Source organism: Myotis nattereri (genome assembly GCF_964212035.1).
Source record: "Myotis nattereri genome assembly, chromosome: 2".
Taxonomy (NCBI): domain Eukaryota; kingdom Metazoa; phylum Chordata; class Mammalia; order Chiroptera; family Vespertilionidae; genus Myotis; species Myotis nattereri.
This window is the reverse complement of record NC_138076.1, coordinates 58,787,743-58,811,175: the sequence shown is the minus strand read 5'-3', so window position 1 is coordinate 58,811,175 and position 23,433 is coordinate 58,787,743.

Genomic DNA, 23,433 nt, shown 5'->3' with positions numbered 1-23,433 from the left:
ATAAATAGTATTTAAAGCTTTTCCAGGAAACAAGTAATGCTATAATAGCAAACATTTATATAGTACTTACTATTGTGCCAGCCCTGTTCATAGAATTAACCATGTAATGGCACATTTAATCCTAACAATAACTCTATGAGGTTGGTTCTATTCTTTACCAATTTTGAGAAGATCTAATGAGCAAATGATAAGGTAAAGCTGAGATTTTAACCCAGACAGTAAAACTTTAGAATCTGTGCTTTTAGACACTATTTTTCACAGCCTCTCACTTCTGTAAGTGTTTTATATCTGTATATATAAAAGGCTAAGCAACCATCCAACCATCCGACCATCCGACTGGTAGCTAGGAACACCAGGGGGCAGATGCTCAACACAGGAGCTGCCGAGCTGCGGTGAGTTGGCAGGGGTGGTTCTTGGGTGATGCACCCAGAACCAGAGAGGAGGGAGACCCATTCCAGGGTGCATCACCCAAGAACCACCCTCTCACAATCCAGGACCCTCACAATCTCAGGGGATATCGAAGAGCTGATTTCAGCCTCATCCCTGCAGGCCAGGCTGAGGGACCCCACCTGCCGGAGGGACCCCACTCACTGCAGATGACCTTCAAGCCTCTGCCCCGCCCCAGGTGCGACAGGCCAGGGAGGGACTGTGGGAGGTTAGCTCCAGGGCATGTCCCGCCCTTCTCGCCCAGACCCACCCCACTGGCCACCTTCTAATTAATTTCCTTTCAATGTGCACGAATCCGTACACCGGGGCACTGGTGTATTAATAAATAGGTCCTATTATTTTTCCCCACTTTTCAGATGACAAAGCCAAAGCAAACAGAGGTTAGATAACCTGAACAATAAAACACAACTATTTATCCCTACTACGGGGCGGAGAGGGTTTCCTAACATCCATGTAGATATACCTACAGCATTAGTAACGAGAAACTCAAAGTAGTCACTGTGAAAGAACTAGGATTAGGAAGGAGTTAAGCCCTTGGCTCTCATTTCTGTCTTCTATTGATGTCGCAATCCTGCCTCAAATAAGACTCTCTCTCCAAGGACATATTTGAGCCACAGATAGAATGGGCACAGTGTTGTCCTCTTACCCAGTGCAGTCCTACACACAATAAATCTGATTTTATTTCTGGCTCTCTAAAATGCCGTTATGGTTTGCAAAGCACCAGGTTTCTAGTATGTTTATTCGGTTTTGTTCTGATCTCATTAACGCGAGGCAAGGATAAAGTGAGTCCATGGAAACTGCTGAGATCTGTTTTCCAGTATTCAAAGCCAGCAGTGTGCTCTGGCCTCTGGGGCTTGCAAAACTGAACCAACGTCTTCTACTGTGGCTTTACCTACCAAACTGGGCATACGGATCAAACGGGGCTTCACGTGTCAAACATAACCTGGACCTCATGCACACGGGTGATTCTGGAATTTCTGACCAGCTCCAGCTCATTATCAGCATCACGGATATTTTCTAAGAATTTGAAGGCCTTGGTTTCCAATTGTGGTATTAAAGGTTACCTATGAATGTGTTCTCACATTCTATTCTAGTGCTCCACTATTCTGAGGGTTTTCATATTGTCAGGTTCGCCTGACTGTCTCAGCAATGCCGGGTGGTTATTACTCAACAGTGTCAGAAGGGAAGAAGGAAGCTCAGAAAGGTTAGGCGGCTGACGTTGCAGGCAGCACCACAGTGCAAAGGGCGCCCCTGGGTGGGCTGGGATGCAGGGCTGTGATAGATGCTTTCTGGCTCCCATTCGGTGCTCTTCCCGCTCTCCAGCAGCCCCTATCGAATCGACTCAATTTAACGCCTCAAATGAGGGCTGTCACTCATAATAATCACCTTGGAGACTCTATGCTTATTTGAGAGATGTCAGAACCACTCACCGTTTCTGGCATATCTGATTAGGAATTTTCTTCAGAGCCAGTTTACACGAGAACATCATACCATTACTTTGTACTCATGCCAAATTGTGGATTGATCTCTTTTTACAAGGCTGTGAAACAGGGCACCTCGCTGCAGGACAGCCCACATGCCTGGGAATAAATGAGGACAGAGCCAGTTTTCATGAGTGTGAAGCCAAGGTGATGATTATCAGGTAGTCACCTTTTGACATTGGGCTTTAAAGATCTCCTCCCTGGAGTTCTCTAATGTGCTGAATAGTATTGAGTTTAGGTTACGCAGAAAGAAGGGCTGATTCAACTGTGGAGACTTTAATATGTGGTTCCAGAAAGTCTGCGTATTTTTTCACTGTGAGGTTTGGACAAGAAGCCAAGCCACTGGCTAGACTATAATGGGCGACTTCTTATGTAATTGTAAGATCATTTGCTTGATATAATTAAGGGGGAAAAACTATATTTCCCCAGTTTGCTTTCCAGTTACTGCAGAAATGTGCAGGATTTTTCACAGTAGGAAAATGGCCTCAAACTATGCTAAACGTTAAATGTATATTACTTAATATGATGTCTTTTCAGAAAATAAGTTTCTTTTTCTACAATGAAGTATAGATGAGAAAATCATGGGCTTTGGAGTTGGATAAACCTTTATTCTTCTCCTGGATTTGTTACTTTAAAATCTAGGATATTGAGCAAACTTATGTAAATATTCTGAACTTCAGCTCTTTATCTTAAAATGGAGCAAAAAAAGTCCTTGTAAGATTAAATGAGATGATACAAAGTATTTCACTTCACATCATATACATAAGTTTCTGCCTGCACTTCTGTCTTTTTTTTTAAGAACAGTTGGTATACAATATTATATTAGTTTCATGGGTACAGTATAGTGATTCAACATTTTAATACCTTGCATTGTGATCACCCACTAATTTTAGTAATCATCTGTCACCTTGCAACTTATCACAATATTATTCACTATATTCCTCTTCACCTTTTTTCCCCATCACCCACCCCGCCCCCTCTGGCTACCATCCCTTTGGTCTCTGTTTCTATGAATCTGTTTTTGTTTTGTGTGTTTGCTTACTTTGTTTTAGATTGTGCATATAAGTGAAACCATATGGTATTTACCTTTCTCTGGCATATTTCACTTAGCATAAAACTCTCTAGGCCCATCCATGTCACCACAAATGGCCCAAATTTCATTCTTGTATATTGCTGTGTAAGATTCCATTGTGTATCACATCTTTATCCACTCATCTATCAATGGGCGCCAAGTTTGCTTCCATATCTTGGCTAGTATAAATAATGCTGCAGTGAACATAGTGGTGCATATATCTTTTCAAACTAGTGTTTTTGTTTTCTTCGAATAAATACCCAAGAGTAGAATTGCTGGGTCATATGGTAGTTCTATTTTTAGTTTCTTCACACATCTCCATACTGTCTTCGATAGTGTCTGCACTTCTGTAACCCAGTTCCTTCCTCAGTGTGCTTGCCTTGGCCTTTCACTAGTTTTCCTTATCTTTCTCTTGGATGACGTTGCTTCAGCAGTATCTAAAACGGACAAGGTACATGACATTTCAATTGCAGTTTCCCATTCTTCCCAGTAATCACTCATTTCTAACACAAATTTTCTCTCTGGTTGAAAATTTAATCAAAATCCAGACAGTTTGGAACTCTCCGTTTCAGAACTTATTTCTCAGCCTAGACTTCGCAACTTGAGTGACAATCGGTAAAATTGTTTACTTTTATCTAATTAGAAATTTGGCAGTGTCTTGGAGGTAAAGTCTGGGGGGTGAAGGACAGGGGTGCTACAAAGGGGCCTAAAAACAAGTGTCCTTAGACTCCAAAGAGAGTGGCTTCCTCTCTGCTCCCAACCGAGGGGCCTGAACCAGGAAATGATGAAGAACTGAGCCTAAAACAGGGCACAGCAGCCAGAGCACCAACTGCAACAGCAACTGTGGTGTCTCCCCACAGCTCCCAGGCTGCAATGGGTCCTCAGAGAAAGAACACATGTGCACGCTGCACCAGAAACAGACGCTTTATATGATTGTAGCAGATGTTACCGGAAGGCAGGTCAACAGCACAAGAGCGGGTTAGCTTCTCTTTACATTGTATTCAACGTGCCTCCAAATATTTATGAAGTGCCTGCTTATGTGCCTGATCTTGCTGGCCGTTGTGGATGGCAGCCACAGGTCCCTGGCCCAGGAGATTCTGCACAGCGTCAGAGTGAGTGGCCAGCAATGGCAAGAGCCACAAACAGTTCCACGTGTCACATGCGAAGATTATAAGGAGGGAAGTTACCTTCCCGTGTAAAGCAGGGTTCTCCAAAGAAACAGAACCAATAGGATGGATATCTATATCTATGCATAGACATAATTGCAGAGAGAGAAATCGTTTTATTTTAAAGAATTGGCTCACTTGATTGTGAGGGCCAGTGAGTCTGAAATCTGCAAGGCATGCCAGCTGGCTGGACACTCAGGCAAGAGTTGAAGTCTTGAGTTTAAAACCTGGGTGGCGGGCAGGTGGGAAGGCTACACACTCAGGCGGGGGTTTCTATGTTACTGTCTTCAGATGGAATGCCTTCTTCCCTGGGAAACCTCAGTGGGTTTTGTTGTTGTTGTTGTTGTTGTTGTTGTTGTTATTGTTTTCCCCCTCAGTTTGTTGTTCTTATGGCCTTCAATTGAATGGATGTGGCCCACCCACATTATCCAGGCTGATCTCCTTTATTTAAAGCCAACCAGCTGTAAATGTTAATCACATCTTTAAAATACCTTCAGAGCAACATCTAGACTAGTGTTTGGCTAAACAACTGGGCACCATAAGCTAGCCAAGTTGACACATAAAATTCACCATCATACTCTTTAAACAGTGTTTCATTAGAGATGAAACAGCTGCCTCTGAGTAAAGATGCCTGTCCATCAGCAAGAAGCCACGGCTTCCTAAGCTGTAAAGAACTGATGCTACACTCGTGTTTAGTGTAAGAGCACCTGCGATTACAACTGTAGCCCATAGTCACTTCGTTCTCAGGACCAAGTGGATTTTCAAACAGACTTGTGGAACCCAAGCTGTTTGTTAGCAGGAGCCACCTGAGTGGTTCCACTCACAGCTTTATTAGCGAATAGGGGTGAGGGAGACCCTAACTTTATTCATTGTGTCATGAGCAGAATAAACTAGGTGTTTGGATGCATTGCATTGGGTACTTAAATTAGCTCCCTTACTAATGAAATTATTCTCTTGGTTATGCATCATTTATTGACTCTACTAAAGGGGCATGAAGAATCATAGAGGAAGGAAGCATTTCATGACTAAACTGACAAAGTCAAGTCCCCTTCAAAAATAACTTTCCCCCCCTAACTGGTTTGGCTCAGTGGATAAAGCATTGGCCTGCGGACTGAAAGGTCCCAGGTTCGATTCCGGTCAGGGGCATGTACCTTGGTTGCAGGCACATCCCCAGTAGGAGGTGTGCAGGAGGCAGCTGATCAATGTTTCTCTCTCATCGCTGTTTCTAACTCTCTATCCCTCTCCCTTCCTCTCTGTAAAAAATCAATAAAATATGTTGTTTAAAAATCACTTTTCCGACCCACTAGTACCTTTAATCTCTAGGCACTATATGAACCAAGTGTAAAAGGATTGGCCTTTTCTACCCATAAATGGGAGACAAACAAATGTTGTTCTGCTTTCCAAGGATAGAGGAAAGATGGTTCCCAGAAAATAGAGACTGGAAAACTTGACATTCCTTTTCCAAAAAATCCCAGAATAGCTTATTAAACTTGGCTTAGGAGCTTAAAAAAGAGAGAGAATGAACAGTGACTTTTAGGAGACAGTATGAGGCAGGTCACCTCGAGTCAGGTCAAACAAAAACCTTTCCTCCTTGGGCAGCATTGGTAATCTCAGGAGTCCATGGTAGTACCGGAGACACAGTATATTCTATTCTTGCAAGGTATTTGACAGTCCACTCATGATCTCTTTTTGGACAATTTAGGGGAATGTAGGCTGTATAATGATATCAATTAGAAACATTGGGGTGGTTAGACAGGAGTATTCAAAGATTGTTGATTGATAGAATGATGTTGAGCTGTAGAGAAAGGGCTGGGAACAAGATTCTGTGTTATCCCTTCTCTACTGAACTTTTATAAGCAAATTAAATGAATATGTAAGAATCATGCTGATAAAATCCATAGATGACACAGATCTTGGTGGGCTAACTAACCCAACAAATATGGAATTAACATTCAAAATTATGCACATGGGCTTCAGCAACAAAGAGAAACAAACAAGGAGGGTGCAATAAGCATAAATGTACAGTCAGGAAGCTGCTTGGGATGCAGTGTAGCAGAAGTTCATGTGAAAATTTATCTGGTTCTCTGAACCAGCTGCAATTTCAAGAAGCCAGTCCGTAACATGCACGTGAACACACACACACACACACACACACACACACACACACTGAATAAAATTATCTTTTAAAAGTTAAAAGGACCTTAGAAATTATTTAAGTCAAATCCTTCATTTTGAAGGTAAAAGTTGAGCATTCAACAATAGAAGCACAATAAGTGATAGTAAAACTATATCTAGTATCGATATATGTTTCATTGTGGAACTCACAATCTTAAGAGTAATTTTATTTTGGTTTTGATTTGTGGTTCCCTGATGATTAGTGATATTGAGCCCCTTTTTATGTACCTATCGAGCATCTTTATGCCTTCTTTGGGGAAATATCTAAATGTCTATTTGATTTCTTTGCCCATTTTGTAGTCATTTTGTTTGTTTGCTATTGAGGTATAGAAGTTCCTTTACATTTTAGATACTAGATGTATGGTTTGCAAATATTTTCTTCCATTCCATGTTTGCCTTTTAATTTTGTTTATTGTTTCCTTTGCTATGCAGAAGCTATTAGTTTGATGTGGTCCCACTTGTCTACTTTTGCTTTTATAGTCTAAGTATTCATCAATGGATGAAAAAAGAAAATGTCTTATATACATACAATGGAACATTATTCAGCCTTAAAGAAAAAGGAAATAATGTCATTTGGGAAGTGGATGAGCCTGGAGGACATTGTGCTAAGTGAAATAAGTCAGACACAGCAAGACAAATGCCACATGGTATCACTTAAATGAAGAATCTATAATAGTTACACTCATAGATGCAGAGAACAGAATAGTGGTTGTCAGGGGTTAGGGGAGGGGAAACAAGGCATATTAGTCGAAGGACATAACAGTTCAGTTACACAAGATGAGTAATCCTAGAGATCTACAGTACAGCATACTACGTATAGTTAGCAATACTGTATAGTAATCTTTTTTTCTTCATACAAAGGTTCCTTTTATTTTAATTTAATTTATTGGGGTGAAATTGGTTAATAAAATTATATCAGTTTCAGGTATACAATTCTAGAATACATCATTTATATATTGTATTGTGTGTTCACCACCCCAAGTCAAGTCTCCTTCCATCACCATTTATCCCCTGTTTACCTTCTACCTCTCCCAATCCCCACCCCCTTCCCTCTGACAATCATACCTAAAGTTTTGTTAAGAAGGTAGGTCTTATGTTAAGTGTTCCTATCACAAATAACAATAAAGAAAGAAAAAAAGGAGTTATTTTAATAGGCAAGGGTCATTTCCAGGAGTGTAAGTGAGGTGTGAGAAATCCAAAAACAAGATAACAACAAGATTTCTTTTTTTTTTTTTTTAATTTTACTCGACCAGTGGTTCTCAACCTTGGCTGCACATTAGAATCACCTGGGAATCTTTTTAAAATCCTGATTTCTGGACCTCATCCTCCGGAAATTCTGTTTCTTTGTTATGGGGTGGGGCCACAACATTAGTAACAAAGAAACAGAATTTCCGGAGGATGAGGCCCAGAAATCAGGATTTTAAAAAGATTCCCAGGTGATTCTAATGTGCAGCCAAGGTTGAGAACCGCTGTGTTAGAGGCAGAAGACAGCTGCATTCTTTCCAACACCAAAGGGCAAAACTAGGACCTATAGGTAGGAATTACTAACAGGAAAAGTTCAGGTTTAGCTTAAGAAAAACCTCTTGGACAACTACAGCTACCCATTGATGGGAAAGACCACTTCCCCAGGAACTGGGTTCCATTCCTGCTGTAGATCTAAGCTGCAGGCCCACGGAGGCAGGCGGTGGGGAAGGGCTCTATGATTTAGGTTACGAAGCTGCACTGGATGACCTCTACTTCCTTCCTATCTGTAAGATTCTGTTCAGAGAACAACTTTCCTCAGCGACTTCTCGTGCAAAAATGGGTGTTTGGTGTTTTTTTCTAATTTTCTATCCCATTTTCAGGGATAAAAATGTGATTTAATACCTCTATATTAGAGAAGTTATGATCATAATCAATAGCTAGCATGTCTTATGTACTTCTTATGTGCCAAAATATATGGCAAACATAAACCAGTCATGTCTTAAATATCTGAATACCCAGAAGTTAGCAGATTTGAAAAAATGGCATAATTGTCTTCTTGTTGTTAAATCTTTAACTAAATGTAAGGGCAATACTCTCACTATTATCAAATATTTCCAAAGTGTTTTATAATTAGTTTTATTCATTGATTTAAATAAATCCAACTATATAAGTATAACAGGTGAACATTTACTAATAAATCTACTTTTATAAGCACTTCACAGTGGAAGTACAAACCTATTAAATAATACAGCACCAATCTACATAATTTAAATCATTTTACTGCACACATAGATTTTTAAAATTTTATTGGTTTCTCACCTGTTCATTCTACTAAAATCTTGTCTTATTTAGCCCATATGCTGGATAAAACTTGGAGCCATCATTCATGTGGCAAAATCCATAGAATTGCATGATGCAGAGTAAAACCAGAAGATAAAATATGGACTTTAGCTAAAAATAATGTATACATATTGGTTCATCAATTGTATCAAATGTGCCACACCAATGCAAAACATTAATAATAGAAGAATTTGTGGCATGGGGGGATATATGGAAACTCTGTACTCTCTGTTCAAATTTTCTAAACCTAAAACTCCTCTAAGAAATAAAGTCTGTTAATTTAAAAAAGTGAGCAGTCAAACTTTCACCAGCCCTCTGATTACTTGTCCTTGGGTCAGGCCCTAAGAGGATCTATCACCCTGAGTTCATATTTGCTTGTTGAATAGCTCATTCATAGAGATACAGAAATGCTAAAGATAGGAAGAAACATCTTTCATTTATCTCAGAAATTATCCCACTGTGTGACTTAGTTACAATCTTGATGTTTAATTTTGCCCTACCCAATCCTATCTAATAAAAGAGAAACATGGTAATTAGCCGTACATCCGCTACCCTTCCCATTGGCTAATCAGGGCGATATGCAAATTAACTGCCAGCCAAGATGGCGGCCGGCAGTCAGGCAGCTTGAAGCGAACATGAGGCTTGCTTGCTTCAGTGACAGAGGACTCCAACGTTCCCCGACTGTTGCTGCTGGCCTCTGAGCTTGCAGTTTGAAACATTGTTACAAATATAGAAGCTAAACAAAACCCCAGAAACCTGCTTTCAGCCAGCCGGGATCTCAGAGCTGGAGTAGATACAGTGTTTCAATTATAGAACCCAAACAAACCAGATAGCTGCTTTCAGCAGCAGAGGCCTAAGAGCTGGAGCCAGAGCTAAAGCTGGCCCAGAATTAAAAAAATCAAAAGAAAAAAAGGAGCAGTTGGGAGGTTCAGTCACCCACCAGCCTGAAAACAGCCCTCAGCCCCTCACCCAGACTGGCCAGGCACCCCAGTGGGGACCCCCACCCTGATCCAGGACACCCTTCAGGGCAAACCAGCCAGCCCCCACCCATGCACCAGGCCTCTATCCTATATAGTAAAAGGGTAATATGCCTCCCAGCACTGGGATCAGTGGAGCCGAGAGGCCTCCCGGCACCGGGATCAGCGTGACAGGGGGCAGCGCCCAAACCCCCTGATCGGCCCTGCTCTGTGTGTGATGGGGTAGAGCCATAACCTCCCCATTTGCCCTGCCCATGTGTGTGACAGTGGTGGCGCCCCAACCCTCTGATCGGCCCTGCTCTGTGGGTGATAGAGGGCGGCCCCCCAACCCCCTTATCCGCCCTGCTCTGTGTGTGACGGGGGGCAGTGCCCCAACTCCCCTATCGGCCCTGCTCTGTGCATGACAGGGGGGAGCTCCCCAACCCCATGATGGGCCCTGCTCTGTGCGTGACGGGGTGGCGCCATAACCTCCCTATCGACCCTGCCTTGAGTGTGACACGGGGTGGTGCCCCACCCCCCCAATCAGCCCTACCCTGAGCGTGACTGAGGGTGGCGTTGCAACCTCCCAATCCACCCTGCTCTGTGCATGACAGGGGGCGGCGTCCCAACTCCCCAATCAGCCCTGCTCTGAGCCCGACCAGGGGCTGCACCTAGGGATTGGGCCTGCCCTCTGCCACCCGGGAGCAGGCCTAAGCCAGCAGGTCGTTATCTTCCGAGGGGTCCCAGACTATGAGAGGGCACAGGCCGGACTGAGGGACCCCCCTCCCCCCCAAGTGCACAAATTTTTGTGCACCGGGCCTCTAGTCTATATAATAAAAGCCTAAACAACCACTATGGTGGAATGACCAGAATGACTGGTCACTATGATGCGCACTGACCACCAGGGGGCAGAGGCTCAACACAGGAGCTGCACCCAGGTGGTCAGTGCGCTCCCACAGGGGGAGCATCACTCAGACAGAAACCCGGCTCACCACTGGCAAGTGCAGCAGCAGTGACAGGATCCTCTCCCACCTCTGCGGCAGCAATCAGGAGCAGTGAGCTGAGTGGTAAGGAGCAGCGAGCAGGCAGGCGGTAAGGAGCAAGGGGTCCCGGACTGCGAGAGGGATGTCCAACTGCCAGCCTAGGCCTGATCCCCAGGTGTGAGAGGGCACAGGCTGGGCTGAGGGACACACACACACACACACACACACACACACACACACAGTGCACAAATTTTGTGCACCAGGCCTCTAGTTGAATATAAAAGCAGATGTCCTTAATATATTCCAAGGACAAGGGGAATGTTGTTCCATGGATAAGTGTTTTATACATATTTGGATCACCTGATCCTTTTTCCTGAAACAATCTCCATTATCCTCCTGACTCTAACCAGAATTGATATTGACCCAAGTATCCGAGGATGCTCGTCTGGTCAGCAGAGGTAGCTGTCTCCATTCGTTAGGTGCTTATCACATTTAAGGCACTTTGGTGGGTTCTGGGGATGCAGCTATGCCTAAGGCAGACAGAGTTACTGTCCTCAGCAGAAAATGCAGACATTAAACAAAGTTTACAATAAGTAAACAACCCTGGGTTTATCACATTCATAATATGCACTCAACAAACACTGGTTAAAAGAATGAATGAACTCATCTGATTAAGAAAAGAATCTAGACTCTGTTAATTGTTTTCTTTATACCACCTAGGAAGTGTTTACTAAGAACAAATAATATCATAGACAGAACAATGTATGCTTATTCAACCTGCTTATACTGAATCTCTTTAAAATACTGGTACAGTCATTGAGTTAAAATTGTATTTCAGATAAGCCATATTTTTAATTTAAAATAGTTTCCCTAGTAAGCAGCTTCTACTGACCGAATAATTACTATCTATGAATGCCTCATTAGGGAACTTTAGGAGGCTACGTGTTAGGTATTTAAATGTTCTGACCAAACCTCAGAGGTTCGATCATGAGGAGCAGTGAGTGAACTCGGTCTTTCTGTGCTATCAGCAGGATGAGAAGCAGCAACACAGCTGTCCAGAAGCGTCAGAGCCATCGTGCGTTTCCTCCCACTACTTTCAGCTTTTCCTCCCACTGCCTTCAGCTCCTCCAATAAAGCTAAGCATTGGATTTACCCAGGGAGGGTGTGAAAAGTGTAGTAGACAAGGGAGTGATTCCACTGATGGAATGAACCCAATCTATGTAAGGCAGGAAAAGAGGACATGAGTGGGGATTTCTCAAAAATAGCGCTTAAAAACATGGGATTACTCTTTAATACTCTTTTCTCCTCAAAGGAGGTGCTCAGGGCGTCCATAGGGCATTAAATGGGATTTCTAATCAAGATGAGATCCTTGGAAAATCACTTCCCACCCTTACTGTCTCTCAGTCCCTCTCTAGCTTCCATTATAAACATTACATGTCTGACCCCTGCAGCTTAGCGTCCACCGTGAGAGCAGGGCCTGTCAGCTTCTAATGGAGTCGTCGGTATTTCTTCCTTAACCTTTGTTAAGACTTGCTCTCTTGCTTGTGTGAAAGAGGTTAAATTGCTAGATTTGATCATTATTTCTATCTATTTCTATCTGGCTAAAAACGAATATTCTATTTCCAAAGTTAGAACAAACAGCAGGTTCTCATTCCTATAATTAAATAAACCTTTACCAGGGAAACTAGACTCAACTGATATGAGTAAAATAAAGACCGGTGTTGATTTTATGCCCAGCTTATGCTTGATCCAATTCGAATGAAAGGGAGTGGATCTCACCACCCCTGACTGTGGCGTGTGCTGGTGGCTCAGAGGAGGTGGGCAGCACCTGTCCGCTCACCTGTCCCCAAAAGTCTCTCCCAACACTTTCACATCCGTCTCTCTTCTCAAAACTTGGTCATGTGGCCACATGCAGCACAATGGGCAGGTGGGAGCACTCTGTCTGCCCGACCTGCAGGCAACGGACAGCAAAGCCACGGCAGGTGCAGCAACACATCTATCCAGACCGTGGAACCTTTTTGTCCACTTAGCCTCAAGGCCTGTTAAGTCACCACAAGATCTTTCCATTCATGTCTGCCATTATGTCCAAATGAAAGATCACCTATGAGCTACCACTGTGTCATTTTTTCCGTTTACAAATCTGATTCTCCCCCTCCTCCTTAGCGGTTCCACTTTACCCTGAACGTTAAGCCTCCACAAATAGAGGCCAGTTTTTTCTTACTTTTATGTCTGGAATGCATGAGCGTGCCCAATAAAAGTTTGTTCAATGAATAAATGATTGAATGAGTCAGTGAATGAACAACTACACTGGATAGGTGAATCTGAGGGGAAAGTGAATGTATATGCTCCAAGCATTAATGCGCCCAGTTGGCTTGTTTTAGTTTTTAAATCATAATTTATTTAGCTTTGAATTATTTCCTGTCTTATCTTTCGTCCATTGGTGGGAGAAATTTTAAAGTTTCAATATTTAGAATTGCTGGATTTAAAATCAGATGTTGAAGTAAAACATATGAATCTCTTCTCCGGAGGGCCCAGCGGACATGAATGTGGAGGAGGTTTATGTCCTCTTCATCTTCAGAAATGTGTACGGCGGTGCATTCACAAGCAGGGGCGGGAGAACCACTCCCAGGAAGGGTAAACAATCAGGCGTTCCTAGCCATATCAATCATCTGCTTGATCTATAGCAAGCATTCAGCATGAGACCGCAGACAGAATCCGTGTGTTTTCCTCCTTCATAGATGTACAGTCTACCAATAATAATACCCTGAGTGATTAGTAATATATAACCAATAACTTAGAATTTTGTATTTTTTTATTTCACATGTAAAATTGTTTAGTTACTGCAATATGTGACCTTATCGTGGACAAATCATGGGTATGCCAACTGTCTTTTTAAAGAGATGACAACCCTGTAGCTTTCTTTAATTGCAAATTCATCAGCAACTAGAGGTATCGACAGTCTTTGGTTTTCTGAAATGTGGTGTGGGATGATACTACAGAAATCAGATGTAAATTTCACTTTTCACAGTGCTTTGTGCTTAGCCAACCACTTTCAAAATACTGTATGGTTACAATTATGAGTAAATACTTGAGGTAAAATTGTATCCTGTATTAAAATAGTAGCCAGGAGATTTAAAACAAACAAACAAAAAAAAAAATGGGTTGGTTTTGCAGCCACTTTGCTTAAGAAGGTAGATTCATATAGGTGGAGAAAGAGTACCACCTAGTGGTAGACAGTATACACTGCACCTAACAGGGAGCTGACTGGAAGTATTACTGCCACATTTTTAAAAATGCACTTCAGGCATTTTAAATGCAGTCATCTTCAATTCCTGAGACAGATATTTACCATATCAATTAAAGATTCTAGTAAACTTTGTATGTATGAAATTTCTAAATAAAATTAGAGATAATCAATATATCCAAGAATTTAGAAAAAGACCCTAAACTTTCCAAATGTTTTACAGGTACCTCAGGTACATCTGGTAAAATGTGCAGGCTTAAATATATTTATTAGATGGTCTGAGATTTTATTTAACAATTATCCAAGTCTAATAGTACATTTAAGTGGAGGCGTTTTGCTTTCTTTTTTTTTGTCACACTCACACACACTCACACTCACACTCACACACACTCACACACACACACACATATATACATACACACACACACAGCACACACACAAAGCCAGGGCCCAGGCGTTTTGCTTTCTTAAACAAGTTAGTACTTCACTGAGATTAGTTTAAGAATTCAGAAATACCTTAATTACTACTAGTAATTAGTAGTTACTCTGAAATTCTCTTTTCTTCCTATGATGGGTGCTATAAACAGAATATTTTACACACTTTGGACACATAACATATTAATACTTGAGCGTTTAAAAACTTCTTTTAATTTAAATTTTTTATTGTTTAAAGTATTACATAGTCTCCTTTTTCGCCATTGACCTCTCCCTGGCCGCCCCCGCCCCCCAGTACATACCCTCACCACCCCCTCTGTCTGTGTCCAGTGGTTATGCTCATAGGCATGCATACAAGTCCTTAGGTTGATCTCTTACCCCATCACCCTCACCCCCTGCCTTCCCTCATAAGTTGGACAGTCTGTTAGATGCTTCCATGACTCTGGTTCTATATTTGTTCATCAGTTTATGTTGTTCATTATATGCCACAAATGAGTGAGATCATGTGATATTTCTCTTTCTCCAACAGGCTTATTTTGCTTAGCATAATGCTCTCCAGTTCCATCCATGCTGTTGCAAATGGTAAGATTTCTTTCTTTTTTACAGCAGCATAGTATTCCATTATGTAGATGTATCACAGTTTTCTAATCCACTCATCTGCTGATGGACACTTAGGCTGTTTCCAGATCTTAGCTATGTTGAATTGCGCTGCTAGGAACATACGGGTGCATATATCCTTTGTGATTGGTGTTTCTGGTTTCTTGGGATATATTCCTAGGAGTGGGATCACTGGGTCAAATGGGGGTTCCATTTTTAGTTTTTTGAGGAAACTCCATACTGTTCTCCACAGTGGCTGCATCAGTCTGCATTCCCACCAGCAGTGCAAGAGGGTTCCTTTTTCTCCACATCCTCGCCAGCACTTGTCGTTTGTTAATTTGTTGATGACAGCCATTCTGACAGGTGTGAGATGGTACCTCGTTGTTGTTTTGATTTGCATCTCTCGGATGATTAGTGACTTTGAACATGTTTTCATATGTGTCTTGTCCTTCCTTAGGTCCTCTTTCGAAAAGTGTCTATTTAGGTCCATTGCCCACTTTTTTTGTTTGTTTGTTTGTTTTGTTTTGTTTTGTTTTGTTTTATTTTATTAAATCTTTATTGTTCAGATTATTACATTTGTTCCTCTTTTTTCCCCCCATAGCTCCTCTCCACCCAGTTCCCATCCCACCCTCTGCCCTTACCCCCCCCCCCACTGTCCTCATCCATAGGTGCACAATTTTTGTCCAGTCTCTTCCCGCATCTCCCACACCCCTTCCCCCCCCCCAAGAATAGTGAGTCCATTCCCTTTCTATGTTCCTGATTCCATTATAATCACCAGTTCATTCTGTTCATCAGATTATTTATTCACTTGATTCTTAGATTCACTTGTTGATAGATGTATATTTGTTGTTCATAATTTGTATCTTTACCTTTTTCTTCCTCTTCCTCTTCTTAAAGGATACCTTTCAGCATTTCATATAATCCTGGTTTGGTGGTGATGAACTCCTTTAGCTTTTCCTTATCGGTGAAGCTCTTTATCTGACTTTCAATTCTGAATGATAGCTTTGCTGGATAAAGTAATCTTGGTTGTAGGTTCTTGGCATTCATCACTTTGAATATTTCTTGCCACTCCCTTCTGGCCTGCAAAGTTTCTGTTGAGAAATCAGCTGACAGTCGTATGGGTATTCCCTTTTAGGTAACTGAGTTTCTTTCTCTTGCTGCTTTTAAGATTCTCTCTTTGTCTTTTGCTCTTGGCATTTTAATTATGATGTGTCTTGGTGTGGTCCTCTTTGGATTCCTTTTGTTTGGGGTTCTCTGCGCTTCCTGGAGTTGTAAGTCTATTTCTTTCACCAGGTAGGGGAAGTTTTCTGTCATTATTTCTTCAAATAGGTTTTCAATATCTTGCTCTCTCTTATCTTCTGGCACCCCCATAATTCTGATGTTAGTACGCTTGAAGCTGTCCCAGAGGCTCCTTACACTATCTTCGTATTTTTGGGTTCTTTTTTCATTTTGCTTTTCCGGTTGGGTGTTTTTTGCTTCTTCGCATTTCAAATCTTTGCCTTGATTCTTGCGGTCCTCTGGTCTGCTGTTGGGAGTCTGTATAATATTTGTTATTTCAGTCCGTGTATGCTTAATTTCTAGTTGGTTCTTTATCATAACATCGAGGGTCTCATTAATTTCTTGTAGATCTCAATAACTTTATCAGCGGCTTCTAGACAGTTCTTGAGAGACCTTAAAAGTGTGGTTCTGAACTCAATATCCTCCATTGACAGTTTTGTCCTGTTTCTTTGTCTCCGCATTTTTTATGCTTTCTTGGTGCACCCCCTAGTGGTCTTTGTGCACAGTCTTGTTGTAGTTAAGCCTTGATTGTTGTAGTTAATACTAGGGGGATTTGACCTCCAGGCCAACTGGCTGTGAGAATCAGCTGTGTCTGCAGTGGGAAAACTTCTGTCCTCTAGGGAGGTGCTAATCTAGCGTTTGCCTGCGGCTATCCGGCAAAAGGCTCTGCACAGGGCTTGGGCGGGGCGGGTCCCACAGGATCAACAGAGCTGTTGGAGGGAGCAGTTATGGCTGCTCTCAGTCCCGTCCCCAGAGGCTCTGCCTCTGAGTTCCAGCAACCGCTGCAAACCTCGGAGAGAAAGCTGCCCTCGCGTTCCGACTGATGCCAGACAGTCCCGCTTCTCCAGTTTGAGTCTGTGTCCCTAGAGACTCACCCAGAACTGGAGCTCAGAGTCTGCGACTCCCTCCCGATTGAAACGACAACCGCGCCCTCAGCTACCAGCCCGCTCCAAGCGTACCTCCGCACCTTTGTATTTTCTGCACTGCGCCTCCTCTGAATCTCGTATGCTCCTCTCTTTCCTTCTAGTTGAAGAATTTCCCCTCAGCCAGTCTTCCTGTGGTTCTGGGCAATGTCCGTTCCATCTTTTAGTTGTATTTTTGAAGTGGTTGTTCGAGGCAGCTAACTCCGGTGTTTACCTATGCCACCATCTTGGTTTCTCCGTACCACCCATTGCCCACTTTTTAATTGGGTTATCTCCTTTTGTTAAGTTTTATGAGTTCTCTGTAAATGTTGGAGACTAAACCTTTATCAGAGATAACATTGGCAAATATGTTCTCCCATGCAGTGGGTCATCTTGTTGTTTTGTTGATGGTTTCTTTTGCTGTGCAGAAGCTTTTTATTTTGATGTAGTCCCATTTGTTTATTTTCTCCTTAGTTTCCATTGCCCGAGGAGCTGTATTGGTAAAGTTGTTGCTACGACAAATATCTGCTATTTTGTTGCCTATGGCTTCTTCTAGGGTTTTTATGGTTTCCCATCTTACGTTTAAGTCCTTTATCCATTTCGAGTTTATTTTTGTGTATGGTGTAAGTTGGTGGTCTAATTTCATTTTTCCATCACCAATTTTCCCAACACGATTTATTGAAGAGACTGTCTTGACTCCATTGTATGCTCTTGCCTCCATTGTCAAATATTGTTGAGCATAATGGCTTGTGTCGATTTCTGGGTTCTCTGTTCTGTTCCATTGTTCTCTATGTCTGTTCTTGTGCCAGTACCAGGCAGTTTTGAGAACAGTGGCTTTGTAGTACAGCTTGATATCTTGCACTGTGATCCCTCCAACTTCGTTCTTCTTTCTCAAGATCGCTGCAGCTAGTCAGGGTCTTTTTTTATTCCAGATGAATTTTTGGAGAGATTTTTCTAGGTCTTTGAAGTATGCCTTTGGTATTTTAATAGGGATTTCATTGAATCTATACATTGCTTTGGGTAGTATGGACATTTTAATGATGTTGATTCTACCAATCCATGAACATGGTATATTTTTCCATTTGTTTATATCTTCCTGTATCTCTTAATTCACCGTCCTGTATTTTTCTGAGTACAGGTCCTTTACCCACTTGGTTAAATTTATTCCTGGGTATCCTAATTTTTTGTTGTTGCAATGGTAAATGGGATTGGTTTTTTTTTTGTTTTTTTTTTGTTTTTTAGTTTCTCTTTCTGTGAGTTCATTATTGGTGTATAAAAAGCCATAGATTTTGGGGGTGTTAATTTTGTATACTGCTACATTGCCAAATTCATTTATTAGTTCTAGTAGTTTTTTGATGGAGTCTTTAGGGTTTTCTATGTACAATATTACGTCATCTGTGAATGACAATTTACTTCTTCTTTTCCAATTTGGATGCCTTTTATTTCTTCTTCTTGTCTGATCGCTATGACTAGCACTTCCAGTACTATGTTGAACAGGAGTGGTGAGAGAGGGCATCCCTGTCTTGTTCCTGTTCTTAGGGGAAATGGTTTTAGTTTTTGCCCATTAAGTATAATGTTAGCTGTAGGTTTGTCATATAAGGCTTTTGTTATGTTGAGGTATGATTCCTCTATTCCCACTTTGCTGAGAGTTTTTATCAGGAAAGGGTGTTGGATTTTGTCAAATGCCTTTTCTCCATCAATTAATATGATTATGTGATTTTTTTATTCTTCAGTTTGTTTATGTGATGTATCACGTTGATTGATTTCTGGATATTATACCAGTCTTGCATCCCTGGAATAAATCCCACTTGGTCATGCTGTATGATCTTTCTAATGTAATGCTGGATCTGATTTGCTAGAATTTTGTTGAGGATTTTGGCATCTATGTTCATGAGGGATATTGGCCTGTAATTCTCTTTCTTTGTGTTGTCTTTATCTGGTTTTGAAATTAGGGTAATTCTGGCTTCATTGAAAGAGCTTGGAAGTGTGCCTTCCTCTTGAATTTTTTGGAATAGTCTGAGAAGGATAGAATTTAGTTCTTTGAATGCTTGGTAAAACCCCTGTGAAGCAGTCTGGCCCCAGGCTTTTGATTGCTGGAAGCTTTTTGATGACTGCTTCAGTTTCCTCCTTCCTTATCGGCCTGTTGAGATTTTTTTATTCTTCTTGATTGAGTTTTGGAAGGTCATATTTTTCTAGGAATATGTCCATTTCCTCTAGGTTGTTTAGTTTGTTGGAGCAAAATTGTTCATAGTATTTTTTTTTTTTTACAATCTTTTGTATTTCTGTGGGGTCTGTTGTTATTTTGCCTCTTTCATTTCTGATTTGTTTATTTAGGTCCTCTCTCTTTGCTTCTTGGTGAGCCTGGCTAGAGGTTCATCAATCTTGTTTATCCTTTCAAAGAACCAGCTCTTGATTTCATTGATCTCTTATGTTGTTTTGGGGGGACTCTATTTCATTTATTTCTGCTCTGATCTTTATTATTTCCTTCCTTCTGCTCACTCAGGGCTTTTGTTGTTGCTCTCTTTCTGATTCTTTAAGTTGTAGAGTTAGATAATTTATTACCAGTTTTTCTTGTTTTGCTTTTTTTTTTTTTTTTTTTTTTTTTGGTAGGCCTGTAATGCTATGAAATTCCGGCTCAGGACAGCTTTCACTGTGTCCCATAGATTTTTGGATTGTTGTGTCTTCATTGTCATTCATTTCCAGGATGTTTTTAAATTCCTCTTTGATCTTTGGTAACCCAATCATTGTTTAATAGCATTCTATTCAGCCTCCAAGTGTTTGAATTTTTGTGTTTCTTTTTATTGTAGTTGATTTCTAATATTATGCCACTGTGGTCTGAGAAGATGCTTGATATGATTTCAATCTTCTTGAATTTGGAGAGACTTTGCTTGTGACCCAATATGTGGTCTATCTTTGAAAATGTCCCATGTGCACTTGAGAAGAATGTATATTCTGTAGCTCGGGGGTGAAATGTTCTGAAGATGTCAATTAAGTCCATTTGATCTAGTGAGTCATTTAGGATTGCTGTTTCTTTGCTGATTTTTTGTCTAGAGGATTTATCTAGTGATGTCAATAGGGTATTAAAATCTCCTACTATGACTGTATTGCTGTTGAGCTCTCCCTTGATATCTTTCAGAAAGATTTTTTATGTATCTGAGTGCTCCTGCATTGGGTGCATATATGTTTACCAGAATTATATCCTCTTGTTGTATCGACCCCTTTAGTATTATGAAATGGTCTTCCTTATCTCTAGTTGTGGCTTTCACTCTGAGGTCTATTTTGTCAGATATAAGTATTGCTACCCCAATTTTTTTTTTCATTTCCATTTGCCTGAAGGATATTTTTCCACCCTTCACTTTCAGTCGTGTGAGTCCCTTGTTCTGAGGTGGGTCTCTTGTAGACAGCATATATATGGGTCATATTTTCTTATCCATTCACCCATTTGATGTCTTTTGATTGGAGCATTTAGGCCATTGACGTTTAAAGTTATTATTGATAGGTACTTGTTTGTAGCCATTTTTATTTTTTGTGCCTGTATTCCTTCTTTCTTCCCCCTCCCACCCCCCCTTCTTTTTACAACAGTCCCTTTAGCATTTCTTGCATTGCTGGTTTGGTAGTGATAAACTCCCTTAGTTTTGGGGGGGTTTTTTTGTTTGTTTGTTTTTGTTTTTGTTTTGTTTTTTTATCTGTGAAGCTCCTGATTTCTCCTTCAATTTTGATTGATAGACTTGCTGGATAGAGTATTATTGGATTCAGTCCCTTGCTTTGCATCACTTTGTACATTTCTTTCCATTTCTTTCTGGCATGATGTGTTTCTGTTGAGAAATCATTTGATAATCTAATGGGAGATCCCTTATAGATAACCTTCTGTCTCACTCTTGCAGTCTTTAAGATTCTTTCTTTGTCATTAACGTTTGTCATTGTAATTACAACATGTGTTTGTGTGGGTCCTTTTGGGTTCACCTGATTTGGGACTCTCTGTGCTTATGTGACTTTTATTCACCAAATCAGGGAAGTTTTCTGATATTATTTCTTCAAATATTTTTTCTAACCCTTGCTAATCTTCTTGTCATTCTGGCACCCCTATTATATGTATGTTGCTTCGTTTCATGTTCTCCCAATGATCCTTCAGGCTCTCTACCTGTCTTTTGATTTTTTTTTCTCCAGTTGCAGTTCATATTGGGTGTGTTTTGCTTCCCTGTCTTCTAATTTGCTAATTCAGTCCTCCACTTCTCCTAGTCTACTGTTGAAAGCTTCCATAGTGTTTTTTTTTACTGTGGCTATATCACTCTTTATTTCTTCTTGGTTCTTAGTTAGGTTGTTGATTTTCTCATCCATCTAGTTTATGAACTGTATGACCCTTATTCTGAACCCTTTTTCTGACCTATTTCATGCCTCCATTTCATTTATTTCCTTTTCTGGTGATTCCTCCTTTTCTTTCCTTTGGGGGTTGTTCTTCTGTCTCCCCATTTTTGCTTTCACTAAAGGATCTAGGTGTTGCGTCTTGCCAGGCCTGTGGCTACAGCAGTGGGCTTGGTGGCAGGTCACACAATCATGGGCAGCAGCTGCTCCTCAGGCAGTCGCAGGAGGTGGCTGCTTCTCATGCAGTCGCAGAGCTCCTGTTCTTCTCATGGTTGTGGGGTGGCTGTTCCTCATGTGGTTGTGGGGCAGCGACTGCTCCTGAGGGAAGGGTTGGATCACAGGGCAGCTGCTCCTCGTGGCCTTGGGCAGTGGCTATTCCTCTGGTGGTCATGGGTGGCGGCTGCTTGCATGGCTGCTAGAGTGGCCGTGGTGCCCGGGGCTGCTGTGTAAGGCTCAGCTGTTCGTGTGTGTGGTCGCGGAGCCTGGGGCTGCTGTGTAAGGCTCGGCTCTTCACACACATGGTTGCAATGCCTGGGCCTAAAGCATCTGGCTGGCAGGAGGGGAGCACCCTCTGGAACTCACAGGAGCCCTCAGCTGGAGAAGCTGGAGTCCCGGTGTCTGTGAATTGGCAGCCAAGGCAGAAGGTCCCGGGTGAGAGTAGCTGTAGGATCCTGGGTGGTGTCTTAGGGCACCCTGGGTGGAGGTGAGACTGAGCTCCCAGTCACAGCAGCTCTCCCCTTCAAGATGGCACAGCCTCTGCGGTAGAGCAGGTGCTCTGGGAGAGATTACAGCAGTGGCAGAGGCTGCCCAGCTACGCAAGCCTGGTCCGCCAGCCCCTGAGGGTCCTGCAATATCTAGCTGTCTCTCACTCAGACACAGACACACACACCACACGTCCACACACTCCCCTTTCACTCCCTCACTCACTCACACTGTCTTCCTTACTGCCATCCTCATGGCCACCTCATGGAATCTCCCTTAAAAAAAAACTTCTATAGTGTAAACTAGTTTTAATTATGTAGCTTATAGTTCTATTGAGATTGATGGTGGTAAAGATAAATAATTATTTGTGCATACAAATTTCAATTCCTAAATTAAATGTAAATTCAATTAAAATTTTATTCCTTTGGTGGGAGTACAATCATATGAGTGTATCATCTGTCTTTGAGACCCTAATATAAAAAGATAGAATTATGAAATTCAAATCACACCTAAAACCGCATCACACACACACACACACACACACACACACACACACACACACAGACCTAGGCCAAGCCAATCACCATATCCCACCCCTTGCCCTTCCTTTGGGGTTTTTCAAAGGTTATCCAATCAAAGTTCAGCTTCCAGCAGCCATATCTTAAACCAGAGCTGACCAGGCAATGCCTTCTTTCCTGGTGGTAGGCAGCTGTAACCCTGTGATGCTCCAGCTGTAGGAAACTCACCACAGAAGAGAACCAAATCCAATAGGATGGACTAGAGGTGAAAGAACCCTTAAGGTATGAGTCTCTTGTTCTGGTTTCTGAAGTCCCTGGCTCTAATTTCCTGTTCCTGTTTCTTTTCCCCAGTTTCTCTTCCCATAAATTTCTTTAAAACAAAATCTACCTATAGATATGTTCCTGCAACCTAAAGAGAACTGACTCATACTGCATTTGTTAAATAAGGCATATCTCTGATCATGCTACCACCCTGGTCAGAAAATCTCCATGCTCTTTATTGCTTGAAAATAATCCCCAAGTTTGTTTGTTTTGTGAGTTGGCTCTAATCTACCTTTCCAGCTTCATCTCACTCAATCTAGTGACATTTTATTATTCTTTACTTTTTCAAAATACCTACTACTTTCCCTTATTAATTCTGACCATGGAAATTATTTTCCACCTTCAGCAATCCAGGTTCCACCTTCTACAACTGTACCCATTTTTCAAGTTCACCCACAAGTAATTGATCTTCCATAAATCCTTCCTCATTACTGAATCAGTTAAGGTTTAGCTGCCTGTAAATAAGAACCTACACACACAACTTAAAGAA